We start from the raw sequence: 21,708 nt of genomic DNA, 5'->3' as shown, positions 1-21,708 counted from the left end.
ACAGGCATTCGTTGTTATGTTACGTGTACAATTCTTGTAATGCATTTGGAAATGACTTATTTTGGGTGGGAGGTTGTTGGTCTGTCATTTCATCTGATTCCTGGTCAGGCATCATTGTCTGCTGCCAATGTACATTTTAGACATGGCAATGTGTACCTTATTGTTGCTGTGTTGGTGTATGGGTATTGCTTGCCATGTCATGTTGTGGTTTGGGAGGGTTTGTGTGACATAACAGTGATGGCCATGGCCTGTTGTGCAGGTGTGTGTGATGCACACCTTGCATGTCAGGGTCATCCGCTTCTCAGAGCAACTAGCTGGGGGTAGATCTCTCTCCGCGGGAACAGCCTTCCTGCCTCACTTGAACTTGAGGGGAACCATCTCCGGTTCGGGAAGCACCTCAAGACCTTCCTCTTTGCTTCTGCTTTCTCTCTGCCTCTCCCTTGCGGAATTCTTCACTGGAACTGCACTGGATCTGCAACTAGGCCACTCTCACTGACCTCGGTCCCTGGCCCAGCCACTCTCCACTTGCACTGGCTCCCTGGCAACCCCTGCACTGCGGTACTGTCTCTCTATCCCTACAGCCCCCCTTCCCAGCACTTGTCAGCACTTACCTTTGCAGTTCCCACCAGCTGACCTGTGTATTAGTTTTTTGGTCTACTTCCCCTGTACTGCACTCCCCCCTCCCCTTCCCCTTGCACTTTTCCCTGCCCCTACCCCTGCACTTGCACAATCTGAATGACACCTGGCCTAGTTGTACCGTTGTCTGTCTTCCCTTGTTACCCCCTCCCTGCCTCATCGCACCTTGAATTACTTTTGTATAGGCCATATCATGTCATATGTCATATGTGTGCCTTTTGGTCACACAGGATAGCTTGTGTTTAAGTAGCTAGGGATGCAGACGATGTGGCACTTCCATGGCAACATTCTCAGGGTGGTAGGGTTGTGACAGTTGACTGTCTCTTTGTCATCATCAATTGTCACCTGGTATGTGCCAGGCCTGTGTGCACTCCGCAGGGGTGGGAGTTTAGGTGAAAAATGTGGCCACAAGCTGGGTCCGGGCTTCCTCGCCATGTGCCCTGTCCCCTCCCATGGGCAGCGCCTGTGCCTGTGGTTGGGGATGTGGGGGCACCACCATGTCCACCGGTACGCCCTGCCGTGTTGCAACATTGTGCAGGACACATGCTGCCACAATGATCCTGCACACTACTGGTGGTGCATAGAGTAGTTGCCCGCCAGAGCGGTCCAGGGAGCGGAAACGTGACTTGAGCACTCCGAATGTGCGCTCCACTATGGCCCTGGTTGCAATATGGGCGGCGTTGTATCTTACCTGGGGTGGTATGGTGGGGTTCCGGATTGGCGTCATCATGTGGTTGCTCAGAGGGTAGGCACTGTCCCCTAGGGAGGTGATAATAGTTGAGATTGTTAGGGTTTAGGTATTTGTCTGTGTGTGACTTGCATGCATGTGCAAGGTCATTTGTACTCACCTAGGAGCCATGTGTCGCCATGCTGCCCAGCTTCCAGGGCCCGGCTCAGGGCGGACATTCTGTATATGAGACTGTCATGGGTGGAGCCAGGGTAGTTCGCATAAACAGAGGTGGTGATTCCCTTTGCATCGCATACCACCTGTACATTGATGGAATGCCAGTGCTTGTGGTTTCGGTAGATGTGCTCAGTGGTCCTCCGTGGACGTAGGGCCACATGGGTGCAATCTATGGCACCGAGCACTTTTGGGAAGTGTGCCACCCTAAAAAAATCCAGGACAATGGCCTGCCTTTCTGCGGGTGTTCTGGGCATGTATATGTGCCTGCGGACTGAGGGGCGCGCTGTCATGATGGCCAGTACCTGGTGTAGGCAGCGTGACTGCGTGGCCTGTGAGACCCCCCCACTATGGCAGTAGTCTGCTGAAATGACCCAGTGGCCAAAAAATGCAGGACATTGAGCACCTTCTCCAAGGGGCTCAATGCTTGGGAGCAAAGGGTGAGGGATGTAAGGTCATCTTCCCACTCCCTGACCAGGTCTAGGATGATGTGGGGTGGAAACCTATACCTGCCGTAGACCTGGTCGTCAGGCATCCCAAAAAGGCTTGTCCATGGTGCGAAAATGCGTGCCCTGGCTATTCTCCTCCTCCTGCGGTGTCCCAGGATCAGTGCTGCGACAAATGGGGCATTCATCGTAGCTGTATATACGTGTTTGCTTTTTGCGCGCACTTTTGTGCTGTGCGCGGGGACGCTTCCGCCTGCCTTCGTGTGGCGGACGCGTTGACGCCTGTGTGCGTCTTTTGCCGTGCGCGGGTTTCCGGTATTCGGATCCATGAATATGGGTTGTTCGCGTGCGTGTGGGCGGTCCGTGTAGTTCCCTGCAGTACTTCCCCAGTTACGCCTTCTTTTTCACGCATTGATCCCCATTCCGCGTGTTACGCCCACTGTTCCGCCCACTTTGGTTGTGTGCGCCGTGCTATGTGCGCTTTTGCTGTGCGCGTAGCGCACGCCGTCTATGCCTGCGTGCGCCATGGCTGGATTGGGCGCACGGACAGCGGGAAACACGCGCAGCGTCTTCCTTGAATCGCACGCGCTGCGTTTCTCACGCTTGCGCTCCCTTGCGCCTGCTTGCACATGGATTTTCGGCGCACGTTTGTTCCATGAATCGGCCCCTTAGAGTCTTCATTGTTTTCTATTTTGTATGCTATGTCCACATTTTTTGTGTTCCTTTTGTAAAACGTTCTGCAGCAACATACACACACATGGTTTGGTACGTCAGCTGATGACCTTTTAAATTTTAGTATTTCTTTTCTGTATGTGTCTAATAGGAGGTTGCTCTGTGCAGAATTGTCGCTACTATGCTCTGCATTTTCTACTTGTCTCTCACTTCCAAAATACTTTTTCTGAATACGGTTAATTTCTTCTTGTAAGTATTTGGGTGTACCATGCAGAAGAGTGGTATTTAAATTGCCTAATTCTGAAGCTGGACTTTTTGCACAATATATTTTATACACTAAATGTCTTACTTTAGAATGATGTACTGATATTCTTTTGATATCATGGAAGGTACTTTTGCAAATAGGCCCAGAAATGCAGGCTAATGAATGTCCTTTTAGTCCTGTGTGTTTTTGCACTGCACAAATATTCATATTTTGCAGCACTTTGATTTTACTTTTGTCATTACCTTTTACATATTGATTGAGGAACACACGTAAAGATTTGAAAGCTTTATTTGGAATGGCACACATTGATGTGCACTGCCATTTGTATACTGGATGGTGTGGTTCTGCTGAATCGAGAGGTAATTCTGAGTTTTCAGAAGACAATTTTGTAAGCAGTGTTTCTTGTTCCATGATGGTAGTATTGATTTTCTCATACCCACGTCCACTGCTATGGATGGCAATTGTGTTGGTTTGATTTTGTTTGTATGCTTCTTCATTGAAATATGGCTCTGTGGTTGTTGTGTGACTCCATTCACCACCACAAACATTCACAAAATTATTTTTGTTCACATTCCGTTTATTGCTTAGTTTCATTTGTAGTTTGGTACTTACTTTTGTTAGTGCTTTCATCCTTTTTAACACTAATATGAACAACTTCCTTTTGAGAAGGATTGCACTATCCACGAGTGCTTGCAGAATTAACTTTCTACAGTATGTTTTAAGGAGTCAGGATGACTTTGGTCCTTTTCTTAGTAGATTCTGAAGGACTCTGTAACGAAACATTTTTGCTCAAATACTTTTTTTTACTATGGGTTCTTCTTACACTATCAGGATTATTAGGCACATTGTTAGCTGTACTAGCAGCCGTTTCTTTGACATCATTTCTATGTTTTGTGATACTTTTTGATGATGGACGTACAGTTTCGGTAGTTGAGACTTCTTTTATTATGTTACCCAACTGCATTAGTTGGTTTGTACCAAGATTCTCCCCTAACTCTACAACAGGTGGATGCTTACATTGGGTACCTTTGTTTTTATTTGCTCTAATTCTTCGTTCCTTTCTACAGAGCTGCTTTTTGGTAGGCATTCTTTGGTGTCTGTTGAGAAGAAAAAAAAAATGATTTGGCCTGTTGTCCAATGTATGTGTGCTGTGTGCATGTGTGCATAAGTGTGATGGGGAAACTCTTTGGCACGATGTGTCAATGTACAGTGACCTCTAACTATCATTTGGTAAGGCTACTTTACTGTTTGTATACTAGTACAATGTGCTTTAGATGAGAGTACACAGTGCCCTACTTGTTCCGAGAACCATTATTAATAACCAAAATGGCAAAAACTTGCTACCGCCACTTATTTTCACAATCTAACCTTCTACTGATTCCCTATGTCATTTCAGTACCAAGCACACAGCCATTTGTCAGCCATTCCACCTGTTAATCTTTGTCCTATAAATGGATATTTGTAGGCAGAATGGTTTACAAATGAATGCTTCCTTTGGTGCCCAAAATAAACAAATAACCCACGCAGCCTCTTTAAGGAGAAGTTACAATATGAAGGTTGTACTGTACTTACTTTTTGGTGTAAGATGACAAGGTTTCTTCGGATATGTCGTCTGCAGTGTAGAAGTTGTTGATTCTCAGGAGAATAGTCTTCACTGTGAATTAAAAAAACGATATCAATTACTTTGTGTGTTTGCAGCCGTCATGATACTGCAGCCTTTACTTGTACTTCTTTCGTCATACGATTCAAGTTTCATGTTTCAACCCAATCCATGTGCACATTTCACTTCTCTCTGCGCAGTCTTTGTATACTACTTTCAATATGGTACTTCAAAGTCCTTCAAAAAATCTATTTTTTTAGGGGTTTGGAAATGCCTTGTTCATTACAAAGTGTAGTATGCATAGGAGAGAGGTTTGTAAGCGATAGGGCAACGTAGTAGATGGGCAAACATTTTGTACTTCTTAATGAAAAGCACGATGTCCAAAAATCGGGAGACCCTCCGAAGGACATGTCAGCACCACAATCGGGAGCGATTACTGTTCTCATACGATCACATTGCAAGTAGCATTACTGTTGGCAGTACAGAGGACAGAACTGCGACATTTTCACATACAAAATTAAAGTCTGCCCTAAATTATACTTCTCAATTTACACGGTTTTGGTGGATGTCACCCCCGTTGTAAAGGGCAGACTCACCCGCTAAGCCTCCTGCACGGCCATTCATTCCAATGGGTATGTCACCCGCCAAAAACGAAATCAGCTCATTTCACCCGCACTTCACACAAAAATGGTTGAGAGCTATGCCTAAATAGCCATGCTTGCAACGTATGTACAGGTTATGTAGAAGAAATTAAGCAGTCATGCAATTTGTTAATGGCGAATCGGCAATTTTGCACTTTACAAGGGGGAGCGTTGTTGTGTGCTTCCTATGCTTTCTCAGCACTTGTCTGCACTTACCCTGCACTTGCCACCAGCTGGCCCTATTATTTATCTATTATTCTACCCTGTACTACACTTTTCCCCCTTCCCTTTTCCCCATGCACTTTTTCCCCTTCCCCCTACCCATGCACTTGCGCGATCTGAATGACACCTGGCCTAGTAGGATCGCTGTCTGTCTTTCCTCTGTTCCCCCCTCACTGCCTCGTCGCGCCTTGAAAAACTTGTGTATAGGCGCGTTACAAATGCCATATCATATCATATCATATGGAAATTTACCAGCATTATTTTGTCTATTTTAAATTATAAGGCTTCCACATGTACTCTGATTAGAATGAACATACCTGTACTCCATACTGGTCATGCATGGAGTTGTACGTAGAAATTCGCAATCCTTGCACAGTAGCTTGTGAAGTAGGTGCTTTGCAATGGTATGCGATTTCCATTAAGAATCATCGACAGTAATTTTGAAGTGTGCAATGTTGATGACGGATTTAAAATTAGCAAGGTTCTATGTGATTGGTGGCTGATTGTGCACCCGCTTAGTTGTGTCCAATGTTGGACTCGCTTTGGCACCACTGTAGAAAGGGTGGAAGGACTGGGTATGAGTTAGGAGCCGCACGTAGGCAACGCTTGTCCGCTAGTAGGGCGTGTTTTATATGGGTTTCTACAGCTAATCCTGCACGGAAAGATGACTGTAGCCATCAGCCAATCAGATGTTCACATTACTCTTTTGTGTCGAAATACGGTGCACATACTGAAAATGGCAGAGGTGCAGAGGGTCAGGGTTTTGCAGCTTCGAAGACATTTTTGTGCAAGGCTTACCAAACTATGCCGAGAGTAGGCATGTGGCACACCATTTCGATGTGCGAGGAGTGGAGGTGGTCTGGAGTGCTGACCCTGATGCAAATGCTGCGGCAATTCTGCAAGTTTGCAGAGACATGCATAGAATGACCACTCCTCATGTGGTAATTTTGCACTACGGTGCTTGCCACTTGGGATACCTGACTTCAAGTACTTTGTTGGCAGATTTGGCACAGTTGGTTGAAGCAATCATGACCATCTTCCCAACATCCAAAGTTATTTTTTCTGCTTTATTCCCCAGACTACAATGGACCAACCCTTCTGTTTTCTGTCCAGATCAAAGCATCGGGAGGTGCATCATGAATCGCAGCATGCGTGCATCCATGCTGTGAGTTGGTATGTTTTTTGTAGCCACGACAACATTGCTCCCAGCAATGTGCATTACTTTGAAGGAGATGGCATTGCACTATCCTCTTTGGGAAATGCGATGTTCTTTTGGAACATAAGGCTTGCTTTAGAGAAGGTTCTGTAATGTTTGCAAGAGTAAAGTAAGGACAAAAACTACAAACAAAATGCATAAAATACCACATGTCTGTACAATATGTGGCCAAAAATTAAAAAAAAAATGGCTCTTCTCAGAGCCTACCTTAAAGGGGAAAAAGGGGATTAGTACTTTAATGTACCGTCGTCTCGCTCTGCTCCTCTACAGGTCCACGAACATGGTGGTAGTTAACTGCCAGCACATATCACCACCGGGGATTGAAGGGTGGAGCCGCATGTAAATGAGAATGAGCTGAGCTAGGGATTGGTCCATAAAGTTCAGTAGGTGTATTCTGACCGATGTACTTTAGTAAGACCGTCTTCTCCCTCACAGGACACAGCACAGCCATGGCTTTCCATGGTCGAAACCGATTGTCTGGATTGTGGGAGACTCATGGATACATTGGTTGAAGGTGAATGCCGAAAGCTGCAGTTTATCTACAAATCTCGGATTTCCACATGCGGAAGTGCACTGGCATGGCGTGCGCGGCATGAGATGGTTGGAATTGGTACCTCTTTGTGTTACTTTACAGAGAGAGCGTCCTCCAGATATACTCATCATTCATTGTGGCAGAAACAGTTTAGGCCATGTATCTGGAATTTCTTTACAATTTGCCATGAAGGAAGGACTCGCGAAGCTCATGGACATGTTTCCAAATTGTGAAATACTTTTTTCCTGTATTGCCCAAAGACAAATATAGTTGTGTTCTTCTGCATTTGGTCCACAAATGGAGAAAGCGAGACACAATGTGAATAAGGCTGTGTGTGCCTTTTTAAGAGATGTTGGTATGTTCTCTTTCCACAATGAAAACATTTTGTTTCGTAGCAATTTCATTTTCTGCAGAGATGGAGTCCACCTCACATATGCAGTGTAAGGAAGCGACACCAGCCACAGGGATAAGAAAGGGCAACTGAACAAAGACATATTAAGGGTGATCTTTATTTAGGTAAGGAGCAAATCTTCTGGTGCTCGCTGACTGCAGCCTCAAAAGCATTTCAAAGGCTCTCCCCCCTGCAGAGTACTGCGTCACAATACGTGCACACTACTGTCACATTCGAAAGGTAAGGGTCCACAGCATTGCGAATGGCTTGTGAAGCAGCTGGAGGGAGACGCTCCCCCACAGGAGTGTCTCTTGTGGCGGGAGGATCGGATTCCGAGGATGCTGTGGAGGAACTCAAATGACTACGGTCTTCACATGGCACCACCTTGCAAATGTCCGCAGTGTGGAACAAAGTGAGGTGGTGCTTCATGGTTGTCGTACCAAAACTGTACGCTCCAAATCTCCAGCGACTCAACACCACATCGCACTGGTTACACTTCACCAGGTTTGCACATGCTTTTGGTACGTTCCCATAAATAGAAAACAACTGCCACACCCACGACTCCCGCCGAGTGCTCCTAGTGCATAGTTCCTCCACTTCATTCTCTTCCTCCTCTTCTTTCTCAATCTCTACTTCCTCACCCAAATATCTCTCTGCAGGCCCTTTGTGAGGTGGTGATGGTGGCGGGTTTGGGGGAGGGGCAGAGGCTAATAACCCAACAGCAGCCATGGAAGCCATACTAATCTGTTTCCTTTTCGTCACTAAAGCAGAAAAGGCAAAGCACCTCTATCTGCTATAGCTAGAAGGACAATTAAGATGCACTCCGGGGGTGTGGCCTTTTTTGGGGTGCAGGGGTGTGTCTCGTGACCGTCTTCATCCTTACAGAGCGGTACACTCAATTTTACACAGCAACTCCTGAGGTGGCTTATTGATTGGGATGTGTGAAATTACATTTTTCCACTCCACAATACTTTGCCTTGTGTCTACAAGTTCAGTAGGGTTGTATCACAGTTTCTTCTTCAGAAGGAAGCAACACATGTAACAATTATAATTTACTTCAAAAACACACTATGTTTCTCTAAATCAGATGATAACGATTGGGGATGGCACACAGACACTTCCTACACCCTCAGGTGACTTAAATAACTAGGACACTGTGGACATTGACTCATCACTGTTACATTTAGAGCAATACTGAGTTTGGTGCAAAGGTTAGATTGGGGAATAAAACAAAAGTTGACAAATAATTCATAAACAGGTAAGTACTTTTAAAACCTTCCAATGTCAAGTAAATGTAACTATTTCATGGGGGAAAGGTAAAGGCACAGAGTCAGAGGTAAGAAGAGTCTCCCAGGGAGCCAGGACAGCCAATGCTAGTTGAGAAAAGTCTAGGGGAGCTGAAGATCTTCTTTGCAGGTAAGTAAAAGTCTTCAACACTGTTTTAGAAAGGTTTGTTGAAATAAGATTCATTTGAAGGGCCACAAGCTGGAAGGTGTGTGAGGGGCAAAGCTGCAAGCAACTCTACAATAGCAACTAAGACAAGTCTCAACTGAGAGCAAGTAATGCTACACAACAAGAGGTGCGTCCTCTTAGGCTCACATTACCTTTGGTTAGAATAAATGGTTCCAACTGGCTTCTGTTCCTGTACTGCTCTGCAGATCCTGGTGTTCCTGGGCCTCAGTCTTGGGGACAGGAGGGAGGACATGTGGGGACCCCTGCACTGCAATAGGAAGGTCAGCAAACTTCAAATCAGTGGCACTTTGCGGTTTCAGCTCCTCGCGTCTACAGCAAATAGCAACACTACGGTTGTCGGATACCACTTCAGACTTTCCTCGCATCTGGGGTCCAGCACTCTTTTGAATTGGCTCAGGCTTGGTGAGTCTTGCTTCAGGGAAGTCCGGAGGATCTTCCTGGTGCTCGGGTCTGACTTAAAAGAGATCCACTCTGTTTGGTGTTCCTCTCCCTGGCACTTCGGTTCCAGCAGCCGCAGCAGTGGAAGTACAGCCAGCTCTGAGAGTATGTCCAAACGAGTTCACTTTGGAGTTGTTTGGATCTACCGACCCAAGGGGAGAAGTCGTCCTTGCAGGGCTTCTCTAGTTCAAACGAATTCAGAGCTTCAACACACCAGCAGAGCTACACAGGGCAAACCAATGGTCTAGGAGTTGCAGCATGGGTCTCTTCCAAGTTCTTCTTTGGATTCCTTCATCCAGTGGTTGACTCTGACTTCCAAGCCAAAAAGCCTTGCCTTTTATACAGGTTTCTCCCACTCATTCCAGCCTAGTTGCCATTCACACAGCAGGATGGATCTCCTCCAAGGGCAGCCAGCTGGCCAATCACCTTTGGGTGCACACCTGTAACCAAGAGGATTAAGCACAGGGAATTTCTGGAACATGCCTCTCGCCCTGCCCCTGCCAGAAATACTGGAAGCAGGCTTCACCAGTGAACCCCGCCAAAGACAAAATGAACAAAGGGACCAAACCTGGTTTGGCACGCAGAGTAAATCTCAAGAAGGACCTTTAAAACAAGAAATGGTGAAAATAAGAAGACAAGGACATTTTGACAAAATGGGCACCAATGGGTGCATTACTGCAGCTGCAAACATAGCCTGCGTTAAAAACACACAATGGTAGTAAAAAGTAAACCACTGCCACCAGCCATTAATTGTAGAAAGGCTAACATACAAACTGTTACATGAGAAACTAGACAAAGGGGATACTAAGTAACCCTTCCAGCACCCTATGGTAAGATAGTTTGTGCTGGGTCTAGAAAGTTACAAAATGTAAATAAAGTTAATTTCACTTCACTGCTCTTGGAAATAGTAGTTTCACCAAGAGAAGGTATTTAAATCTTTGGGACATCTAAGAGACTTCCCTGTGCCACTGTTGGCATTTAAACAAAGATCATTGGCAGCCCACCTATTTTGAATGGCGATTAGGCAGTCAGAGATGAGGGAAGGAGAGGAGGTGGCTGAAGGAAGCCTGAAAATATTTTGGGTGTCATCAGCATAGCACAGGAAATTTGAGCAGAAAAAGGAAAAGCAGTAGGCGAGAGTTGCCAGTTATTGGTTGAAAAGCTAGGTCGAGAGGTTAGACCCCGGGTGAACACCACAGGTAGGGAGGCAGATAGAAGAAAGGAAAGACCCATGTTGTACCTGGGAGTGCCGATCAGAGAGGAAAGAGGTCAGCCAGGCCAGAGCCTGATCAGTGATACCCAGGTTGTCACAGAGACGATTGAGCAGGGTGGTATGAAATTGGTGAGCAGGTCCTCTATCAATAGTATTTTGTTGTTATCTTTCTGTGCTTCCTTGAGGCCCTGTAAGAGAGGTATGCTGCATAGTCAAATAGCTATTCCCTACAGTAATTGTATAGCTCCAAGAACTTTTGCATTTCCTTTACTGTTTTGGAATGCAGAGTGGCACGCACAGAGGTGGCACGATCAGGAATTATTCTTTTGCCATTTACAGAGATCAATTCACCCACATACAGTACCTCTGGGAGGCAGTACTGTAATTCAGCCTTATCAACCTTGTATCCCTTTTGGGCCAAGAGCTGTAGCAGTGTTATAGAGTCCTTCCTGCATTGGTGCTTGCTAAAACTGCACACCAGTAAATCATTAACATATTGAGTAATGGTACCAGGCACCTCAGTGGAAAGTATTTTGTTAAAAATGTTGGGCTACTTGCAGTACCCTCAAGGCAGTCTTGTGTTTTTCAAAGTGTATCCACCATGTGTAAACGCAGTGAGGTATTGTGAGTCGGGATGCAAGGGGACAGAAAAGAAGGCGTTCTTAAGAACTAACAGAGTCAAATGCACCTCTTTAGGAATGTTACAAAATATTTTTTCAGAGTTTGGGCCATTGGAAATTCATGAAGAGGATGCAAATCTTGAATCATCCTCCAGCTCCCCCCCTTTGTTTTTTTTGTATCAGGTATATAGATGTGTTGCATGGGAACGGGGAGGTAGATTTTGCAATTATCCCCTGATTTAGTAGTGCAACTATAGTGTCCTATGTTCCCTCTCTGCCTCCCTTGATAGAGGATTCTGCTTCACATGGATCAACACAGCGCCTGGATTGAGTGTTATTTGAACCAGGGTCGCTCTTTGCAAGAGCCCCACATTATGGACATTTGTTGTCCAGAGCCTCCCAGGGTACTGCTCTTAGTGTGTCTCAGTGAAGGGGGGTGGGGCTATGAGAGCCATCAGAGGACATTGCACCTTTCAATACTGCACGAGATGTCCAAGGAATTGAAATCGCTAGCACAATCTCACCATCAGCTGGTCGATCCTCAACCAAGCCTGCATCAGTCACTTCCCTGAGAGGTATGGTAGGGTCAATACACAACACTGTGCGCCACTCGCATCCCTTCTGAGTCAGTCCCAACTACAACAATCCTATTAGCTGACACCACCAGATCTTATAAATCTATGGACAGTATTGCTCATGCCACTAATTCAGGGGCTACCTCAGTCCATAAAATGAAGTCAGATGGCACTTGCCAACAGGCCTTACCAATTTGGGGCACTACCTCGAGAAGCACTGTTATGCCATACACAAACATATCTGGGTCCATGGGAATGCTGCAAACCACTGCCTCTGCTCCCCTTGCATATATGTCTTTTGCCCTTATGACACACATGCCCGAGGTGGCAAATGCTATTCCTTGGTCTCTAAAAGAGATAGTCATATTCAATTTGCTTAACAGGTCTCCCCCTAGCAAATTTATCGGGGAACGCTCTGAATACAATAGGGATGCACGTACCACTTTTCCCCCTATTTTGATTTCCACTTCTTTTGTCTAGGGAACTGTGGCGACAGTCCCAGAGAAGTCTGGTGTGTCAAGAGTTTCACCTGATATTGGGAAGTTTCCCTCACTGATGCACAATTTTGTGGCATCCGTCTCAGCCATGAAGATGAATTTCTTGTTACCTATCTCAGCACCCACCAAGGGTTTCCCGGCAGGTTGGACGGTCATGTACAGGACTGGGCAAGCAAGAGCTATCGGTGGGGTGTTCTAGTCATGGTATGTGTTGGTGCCAGGGAATATGAAAGGGTTGATCCCCACCACACTCACTCCCCGGTAGGGTGCAACAGTGCCATAAACCACTGCATGATTCATTGAAAGGTTACTTCCAAACATAGTGTTCTGTTGGGTCATCAGTGGCTGTGTCGCCTGAGGTTGGCCTCAGGAGTTGTGCATGTAGTTGGGGCTGGGGCGGTGTGCAATATTTGCTATCTGGGTTGCCTCCCACCCCTTGCCTTCTCCTACTCTCTTGTGAAATGCCCCCACTCTGACAACTCCAGTAATGCAAGGGTCCCATACCAACTCCCTGAGGCCCCATACCCTCAAACTCCCTCTGAACCCGCCCCTCTCCCACATTGCTGACCTCCTTGCTGCCACTCTGTGTAGGGGTACTGAGGTCTACCTCCCCCCTGTGCTTGTCTTCCTCCTGGCAAACACGTCACTATTCTCACATCTGTAGGTGCCGAAGTCTGCTCCTCCACCTCCATTTGCACATTTGTTGACACTTCTACTACAATTGCTTTTGTAGCCAACTTTTCTGTACTAATTTTGCTTCCTCCGCCTGCAGCCTTTGAACCGTTTCCTTTTCGCGCTCTATTATTCTCTTATAATGATGTATAATTATAGTTTGAATATCGCCCCACCCTTTTTCCTCAATGCCCACTATTTTGTCAACCGCCTTTGGAACTTCCTTGGGTAAACCCTTTTAATAATGAAATAAAAAAGAGGAACTGTCCGATCTCCTTGGTCCCCGTCTCTGCATGCCACACATATTCTGAACCTGAATAAGGTATTGAACAGGATTTTCATCGTCCCCCATGGTGTACTGCATGATCGACTGTATGTCTGGCGTGTCTGGGTACGTTTACTGAAGTGCATTCCACACCTGTGCTCTGATATTTTTACAGAGCGCATCATTATGTGCATCATCGTCTAACTTTACTCCTGGATACTCTGCTTTAACCCACACGTCTCCAACCTGCTCCCCCACAATCGCAACAAGTAGTCTTTTTATATTCCCCACTCCCAAGGGGAACCCCCATGTCTGCTTCTCAAATGCATAAATCCACTTCCCCAGCCCACCAGTAAGGGGATGGGAGCAGCTTAGTAAAATTATTCATATACATTTGCGCTCAGGGCACATAGTACATCCTGACTAGGCCTTTATGAAACAGCAGCATCTGGGTGCCTGTACTCCTCCCTTCACATCCAGCACTTCCCTTTTTCCTCATTACTGCCATCCAGCCAAAGGTATTTCTTAACTGTGGTCCCTACAAGCTCTCCACCCATGGCGTGAACTCTGGCTCTTGGTGTGCATCACCTTCATCATCCTCAATCTCACCCATGTTATCCCTTTTGTCTTCCCTTTACTCTCGATCTGTGTCCCTATCAGACCTCAATGTCCTGTATCCTGTGCTCCCTGCTCACCCGGCACCACCCCCTCCTTCTCAATGTGCACATCTAACCTGAACAAAATGTCTCCCACCCTTCATTCATCCAACTCAATCCCCTTCTTTCCTCGCCCTTCCTTATTTATTTATTTATTTATTTATTTATTTATTTATTTATTTATTTATTTGTTTGTTTGTTTGTTTGTTTGTTTATTTGTTTGTTTGTTTGTTTGTTTGTTCATATTTTGAAAGTGCACATCAGCCCGTAAGCATCGTGGCGCTGTTACAGATAATCTTGCTAGTTACAGAGGGAGGAAAGCATGTTATTTACATAGATTTTGCATTTAGTTACAATTTGGTTTTAAATGTAGTTGTTACATGGAGTTTACATTTAGTTTCATCTTAGAGTAAATAAATATATTGCGCTATCGGAGTGGCTGGGGTGTATGGACGTGGAAGGGTGGATGTTAGGCGGAAACCTGTGCAGTTCCCTCTGGGACCACTGCAAAAGATTTAGGACTACAGGCGTTTGGCGGTGAACGCACTTGGTAGCAGTCTGTACCACACAGATTCACTTGGTAGCTGTGGTTGAGCAGTCAGACTTCCCTCAAGAAGAGTTGAGCAGTATGTGGAGTATACAAAATAGGGCAGTTCTTCACAGTAAGACAAGCAAACCCGCAACAAGGCTCAGTGTAAAGATATTAAGGTATTTATTTATAACGAAACATCTATCAAAAACACTATGGCACTATCACGGCAAACAAATCAATCACAATTGCTCTACGAAGAAGAAACGATCAAACCCCCTAACAATATTTCGACAAGTCTAGGTTCTACCGGCACCACTTATTTACAGACAGAGGTGTATGCCTCAACCTAGATGGCACTCTAATATTAGTTAGGAGGGGAGAGAAAAATAGGCAGGTTATGAAATCAACACAGTTCAATATTTCACGGGAAAAAATGCAAGGCAAGAAGGCAAGAACCAGAATAGATCATAAAGTTCAGAGGCCAGGCCCACTCGGAGAGAGGCAAGGCGATATGTCCCAAAAAGTCTCTAGTGGAAATGCGTTCGAGTCTTTGTAGCAAATTGTTATCGGCAGATTGAACTAGTTCAGAACAATAAGTGAGAAAGCTTCGAGGCGACCCAACGGAAAGGAGAGGATTAAGACACCTCACTCGAACCGATTGAAAGGGAAGCCAGGTGGACACGGTACCTTGTTGTGGAGGGCAGCTCCGGCGGGGGCAGTTGTTCCTGGTGGTGGATGCACGTTGGGTCTTTGCCAAGAGTAGAGAGGTTCTCGTCGTCGAAGAAAAGTGAAGTCCGGTGCACCACCAGGGAAGAGACCAGCCGCGGAGTGCTCCGTCACAAGGCACCACCTTTTGGTCGCGGTACAGGGGTAGTGGCTATCCGGTTGCCAGGGTGCCATGCACTGGCAATTCGACCACCGCGTCCTGAGGCAAAGAAAAAGCAAAAGGGGACTGGTTGTACCCACCAGTCAGGGGAAGAGAATCTCCGGCAGGGAGATCTCCTCTGTCGTCGGGAAGTGGTGAGTCAGTTCAGCAGGGCTCCACCGGAGGTGTCGTCGTTGCAGGTCGGCTCAGCGTTACCCTCGTCGGATTCTTAGGTCCTGTGGCGACTTCTGAAGATCCAGTCCCAAAAGCCCTGCTTTTATGCAGAAAACCCCCATTCATTCAGCCTAGCTGTCGATCAACACATGCTAAGTGGTGAGCGGGGAGGCTCACCACTTGGGCCAATCACTCCAGAGTGTGACCGGAGTTGGCAAGGCAACTCGGTCCAGGGTGCCTAAACCCCCTCCCACACCCCTGTGGTAACCCAGACAGAATGGCACCACTTTGGAGGGTCTCTGTACAGAGGCCCGCCAAAAGTGGAGCAAAGGGCTCAACCTTTGGTTTAGGAGTCACAGAGACGAACACAGACGCCATTTTACAAACCGAGTTCTGGCAGAAAATACCATCCGATAAACTTATTTAAGATAAGTAGACCGGTGGTACGTTAGAGATTAACGAGGAAAATCTCCAACAATGGGACGAATCCCATAGGGTTATGTTCGGGGTCGAACATAACAAGTAGTTTCCACTGCCACCAGCCAAAACCCGACGAGGGCGGACGGGACAGTGCCCCCTCGAGTAACAGACCCAGGAGTAATCGAATTACCCCTACTAGCACGTCCACAATAAGATGGTTTGTACTAGTTCTGTTTGTAAATTTAGGTCTAGTAAAGCCAATGGTGACTTTACATGCCCAGGGGGACGGTAGTCAGTCCCCGGGTATGGAGTCTATGGTGGAGGTCCGCTAGGATGCCCCAGTGTTACGGCACATAGGGTGCGGTGTAACACACATAGAAAAACATATGAGACCCTATGGAGTAAAAGACCCCATAGCCCATAGAACACATTGACATTCAAAGGAATTACACACATTCATGTCCAAGAGTGGGAGGAAAAGAGTCTCACTCTTGGCAGGATGGAAAAAACAAACTCCCGAAATCCAGCAAAGCTGCTGGGGGACTCACTAGGTTAGGAAATTCAGCCTAAACAGAGAATTCTCCCTAACACTCGCCCCCCCCCAGACTAAGGGACAGGAGGATTTAATCCACTCCTGGATGAATTTCATACCTCTAGTCGATAACATACATCCTAGAGAGACCATCAGCATTTTGGTGGTGACATCCTGACCTGTGCTCAATGGTGAAATCAAACCCTTGCAGGTAGATCGACCATCTCAATAGTTTTGGGTTTTCCTCTTTCATTTGCATTAACCATCTCAAGGGTTGGTGGTCAGTCTGAATGACAAAAGTAGGACCATACAAGCACGGCCTAAACTTCTTCAGAGCCCACACGATAGCAAAGCACTCTCTTTCGATTGTTGCCCACCTTGTTTCAGGATCCTTCAGCTTGCGGCTGATGAAGCAAACGGGGTGCTCCCTACCTTTCCCATCCAGTTGACTGAGTACAGCACCTATTCCTACATTTGAAGCATCTGTCTGCACAATGAAGTGTTGGCGGTAATCAGGAGCTCTGAGTACTGGGGCTTGGCAAGGAGCCTTTTTCAGGTTTTCAAAAGCCTGATTGCACTCCTCGTTCCATCTAACCTTTTTAGGAAATTTGGGCGAGGAGATGACATTCAGTGGAGAAGCTATGGTCCCATAGTTCTCTATGAAATTCCTGTAATACCCAGTGAGGCCTAGGAAGGCTCTCACTTGGGTTTGAGTAGTCGGTGTTGTCCAATTTTGCACAGCTTCAATCTTACTGAGCAAAGGCCTTATTTCTCCACCTCCTACCTCATGTCCAAGATAGACTACCTTACTCTGTCCAATTTGGCATTTGCTCGCCTTTATGGTCAGATTGGCTCGTCCAAGAGCCTGCAAAACATCTCTCAGGTGGGTTACATGTTCTTCCCAGGAATTGCTGACCACTGCGATCTCATCCAAGTATGCCATGCAGAAGTCCTCCATCCCATTCAGAACCTGGTTCACTATCCGTTGAAACGTAGCAGGTGCATTCTTCAATCCGAAAGGCATTACCTTAAACTGGTATAAGCCAACGGGGGTAGAAAATGCAGTTTTCTCCTTGGCATGGTCTGTCAGGGCTATCTGCCAATAGCCTGACGTCAAGTCAAATGTGCTGAGGAACTTGGCGGCGCCAAGTTTATCCACCAACTCATCTGTTCTTGGTAAAGGGTGGGCATCAGTCTTGGTGACTGTATTAAGAGCTCTATAATCCACGCAGAATCTAAGTTCTTTAGATCCGGCCTTTGGTACTAACACAACTGGGCTAGACCATGGACTGGTAGAGGGCTCTATTACCCCGAGATCGAGCATCTTGCTGACCTCACCTTTGATGTGGGTTTGTACGTTTTCTGACATGCGGTATCCTCTGCTTTTGACTGGCAGACAGTCACCAGTGAGTATGTCGTGCTGGCCCCAAGGGGTCAAGCCTGGTGAAAGCGAGAACAGAGAGGCAAACTGATTCAACATAGATTTGCACTCTTCTTGTTGCTCGGGTGTCAGATTGGAGGAGAGATTTACTCCTTCAATTTTTTCATCTAAAGGTAAGCCTCTGAGGAGATCCGGAAGAGCTTCACTCTCTTCTTCTTCCTCGGATGATGCTAGAAGCAACGCTCCTACATGGGTCTTGAGACATACGCTTTGAGGCGGTTGGTGTGAAAGACTGTCGGAGCCTCCTTGGGATTGCCCAAGTCCACCAGATAGTTAACCTCTCCGAGTTTACCCACAACTCTGAAGGGTCCCGTCCACTTATCTTGCAAGGCCCTCTGCCTTGTTGGGATCATAACGAGAACGAGCTGGTCTTGAGCGAACTCAACCATGTTAGCCTTTTGATCATGCCAGTGCTTGACCAATGCTTGTCCAGCTTTCAAGTTATCGCTTGCTTCCGTCATCATGTGCGACATTCTCCTCCGGAGACCTATCACATAGTCAGTCACTCTGACTGGCTTGGGGGAAGGAGCACTCTCCAACCCCTCCTTAATCAGGGCCAATGGACCTCTGACGGGATGACCATAGAGTAGTTCAAAGGGAGAGTAACCTACTCCCTCCTGAGGGACTTCTCTATAAGCAAAGAGAAGGCATGGCAGTAGAAGGTCCCACTTACGCTTAAGGGGTTCCTCTAAAGCACCTATCATGCTTTTCATGGTTCGGTTGAACCTTTCTACCAACCCATTGGTTTGTGGGTGGTAAGCTGTTGAGAACTTGTAAGTAACTCCATAGGTTTTCCACATGGCTTTCATGTAGAGGGACATAAAGTTTGACCCCCTGTCAGAGATTACTTCCTTAGGAAACCCGACCCTAGTAAAAATACCAAGGAGGGCCTTAGCTACAGCCGGAGCTGTAACAGTCCTCATAGGAATTGCCTCAGGATACCTAGTAGCATGGTCTACTACAACAAGTATAAACCTGTTGCCTGAGGAGGTTGGAGGATCAAGGGGACCAACAATGTCAATCCCTACTCTCTCAAACAGGACTCCCACAACTGGGAGAGGGACTAAAGGTGCCACATTCTTGGAGCAAACCTTACCAGAGATCTGGCAGGTGTGGCAGCTCCTGCAGGGTTTTTCTACTTCGGCCCCCATCTTTGGCCAATAGAAGTAGAGCGAGAGCCTTTACTTAGACTTCTTGAAACTCAAGTGACCAGCCAAAGGAATCTCGTGGGCTAACTGCAAGGACTGTGGTCTGTTCTCTTGGGGTACTACAAGTAGTTTGTAGTCTCCAGGTGCAGACTCGGTCGGTTCACTGTAGAAGAGGCCATCTTCCCAGTGCAACCTGTATTTCCCAGGCTCTTGCCCTTCAGCCTGAGCTTCTGCCTGGTGGCGAAGACCTTCCAGAGTTGGACATTCTCTCTGTCCCTTACTGAAGTCTGCCCTGCTGGGTCCACCTTCTGCCAGTAAAGACTGCAGCTCAGGATGGTCAACAGGATCCAGATCTCCAATGAGTTACTGGCCTTCCATTAGCTCTTCCTCAGAGTCTAATTCTACCACACAGGGTTGTACCTCCCTCTCAGCCTCGGCTGGAGGTGGAGTTACGGGTGTAACTTTGGACAACCGCGGGGAAGTCTGTGTTGGATTCACTGCAATGCTGGCTGCTGGTTTCGGGATAGAAGTCTTAGGTTTCCCTTTCGCTTCTGTTTTCTTGGAGACAGCGGCCGACATTTCCAGTGGAGCAGGAGTAATTTCCTTCTTCATCATCTCCTGGAGAGTACCGCGCATGGTCCTCTCTCTTGCGGGTCTGGTTAGACCCTGTAACCGTTTACTAGGAGGTCTGGGAGTATGCGATACAACTCCGAGAGTTTTCAAACCGTTACCCAACAGTACGCATCCTGGTACCTCACTCTGTATGCTGACAGGTATCTTTACAGTCATGTTGTTACATTGGATGAGAACTGGTAATTGGGGAAGCATCTGCACAGGCCCTCCAGCTAACTTGGTGAGGCGTTTGGGTGCCTTAGCAACATCCTCAGCCCGAAGAAATGATTTATTCACCACAGTTATGCTGGCCCCAGTGTCCCTAATGGCAGGAGTCTCCTGACCATTCACCTGGACACTGTCCTTATAATACTCTTTAGTATTATCAGGGATAGAATTATAGACATCTAAATTCTGTTGTTCCCACAACCCCAGAGATACTAAAGAAACGCTGGCTGAGACTCCAATGGGTTCGTCAGCTAGCAGTAGAAAGTTTCCACTTGCCATTTGGACTTCCTCCTCTGGAGCGAAGGCTAAGGAGACAAGGTGGACCCCTGAAGGTTTACCCTTACATCTGGGATCTCCTTTCACGTGGTCAGTCGAGCCACAAACAAAGCATTTACCGAATGCTTTCTGGAATGGTGGCTTGTTCTGACCTCCTTCCGGTTTGGCACCAGAAGACACACTATTCTGCTGTGGTTTACCTTGTGGCTTACCCATCTGGTTTTGTTTGTAGCCCTCTTTGGAATTTGAGTTATTCGAATTCTCTTTTGACTCTTTTTTAGGCTGTTTTCCCTCATCCTTTTTCTGAGTTGCCCCAGAATCCTTATGAGTAGCCCTGTTGGCAACCCATAAGTCAGCAGCCTTAGCCAGCTTCCGGGAATCCAATTCCTTCGAATCAGCTAAGTGCTGTCTGAGCTCAGGAGAACAGGCATCATAAATAGACTCCAACATAAAAAGATTCCTCATACCCTCATAAGTGTTCACTTTGTAACCCTTAATCCATCCCTCTAAGTTTTTCAATCCTTCACTCACCCAGGTAACCCAAGGGGTACCATCATGCTTTTTGAGGGTTCTAAACCTCTTAAGATACTGGGAAGGGGTCTTCCCGAATCTAGCGATTAAAGCTAGTTTCACACTTTCGTAATCCGTCTTATCTGCCTCCCCCAACTCCATTACCACATCAGTCGCAACAGGAGGGAGCCTAGAGAACAACCAGGGAAGTAAATCATTCCCGGTGATGTCCTGGAGCCCATGATTGTATTCAAACAGTTTTAACCAATCCAACACATCCAATCTAGGTTCATACATACCCACTAATTCCTTCGGCATCCGGGGTCTTTTGGGACTGGAGCTCCTAGAGGAACCAGAGGAGAGAGAAGCATTTTCCATAGACAACTTTTTCATTTCTAATTCGTAATTAAGTTCTATTTCCCTGAGTCTCAACTCAGCTTGCTTCTGCTCAGCCTAGGCATTCATCCGTCTGAACTCGAGCTCTTGGTTTCGTTCAGATTGAGCCAAGAACCGTTTGTATTCTAATTCGAGCTTCATTTTTTCAAGTTCAAAATAAGCAGGGTTACTTTTGGGACCTGGTATGGGCCCCGTAGGCACAGCTGGTAAGGCAGGTAGAGGATTAGGGGAGACAGTTTCGTTAGCCTCTCCGTCCTCGTCAGCCTCTTCATCGCTATCATCAGAATTACGATTTAGATCAACACCATCACTGTTATCTACATTTGCTGGAGAGAATGGTTCCTCTGAACCAGTACCCAGACTTTGGTTCGCCAGCAATCTCTCTATTAATTCTAACTTCTTGCCTCTTACAGAAAGATTCTCTTGCCTACAGAGAGCTCGCAAACTCTCAGTATTTTCACCTGACAAGGATTCTTGACTGTAAGTTTCCATCGTAGACATGTTTTTTTTTTAAAGTTGCTTTTTAGTGCTAAGCTTCGTGGTTAGTTATACTAAAGTGTCGAAAAGCACTCTAAACTGTATACTCGATACAAATCCCACCGCTGTACACCAGTGTTAGGTGGAAACCTGTGCAGTTCCCTCT

The sequence above is a fragment of the Ambystoma mexicanum genome, chromosome 6q, assembly GCF_040938575.1.
Source record: "Ambystoma mexicanum isolate Mex_15411 chromosome 6q, UKY_AmexF1_1, whole genome shotgun sequence".
In the NCBI taxonomy this organism is placed as follows: Eukaryota; Metazoa; Chordata; class Amphibia; order Caudata; family Ambystomatidae; genus Ambystoma; species Ambystoma mexicanum.
The sequence above is the reverse complement of the archived record's forward strand: the minus strand, read 5'-3'. Positions refer to the sequence as shown.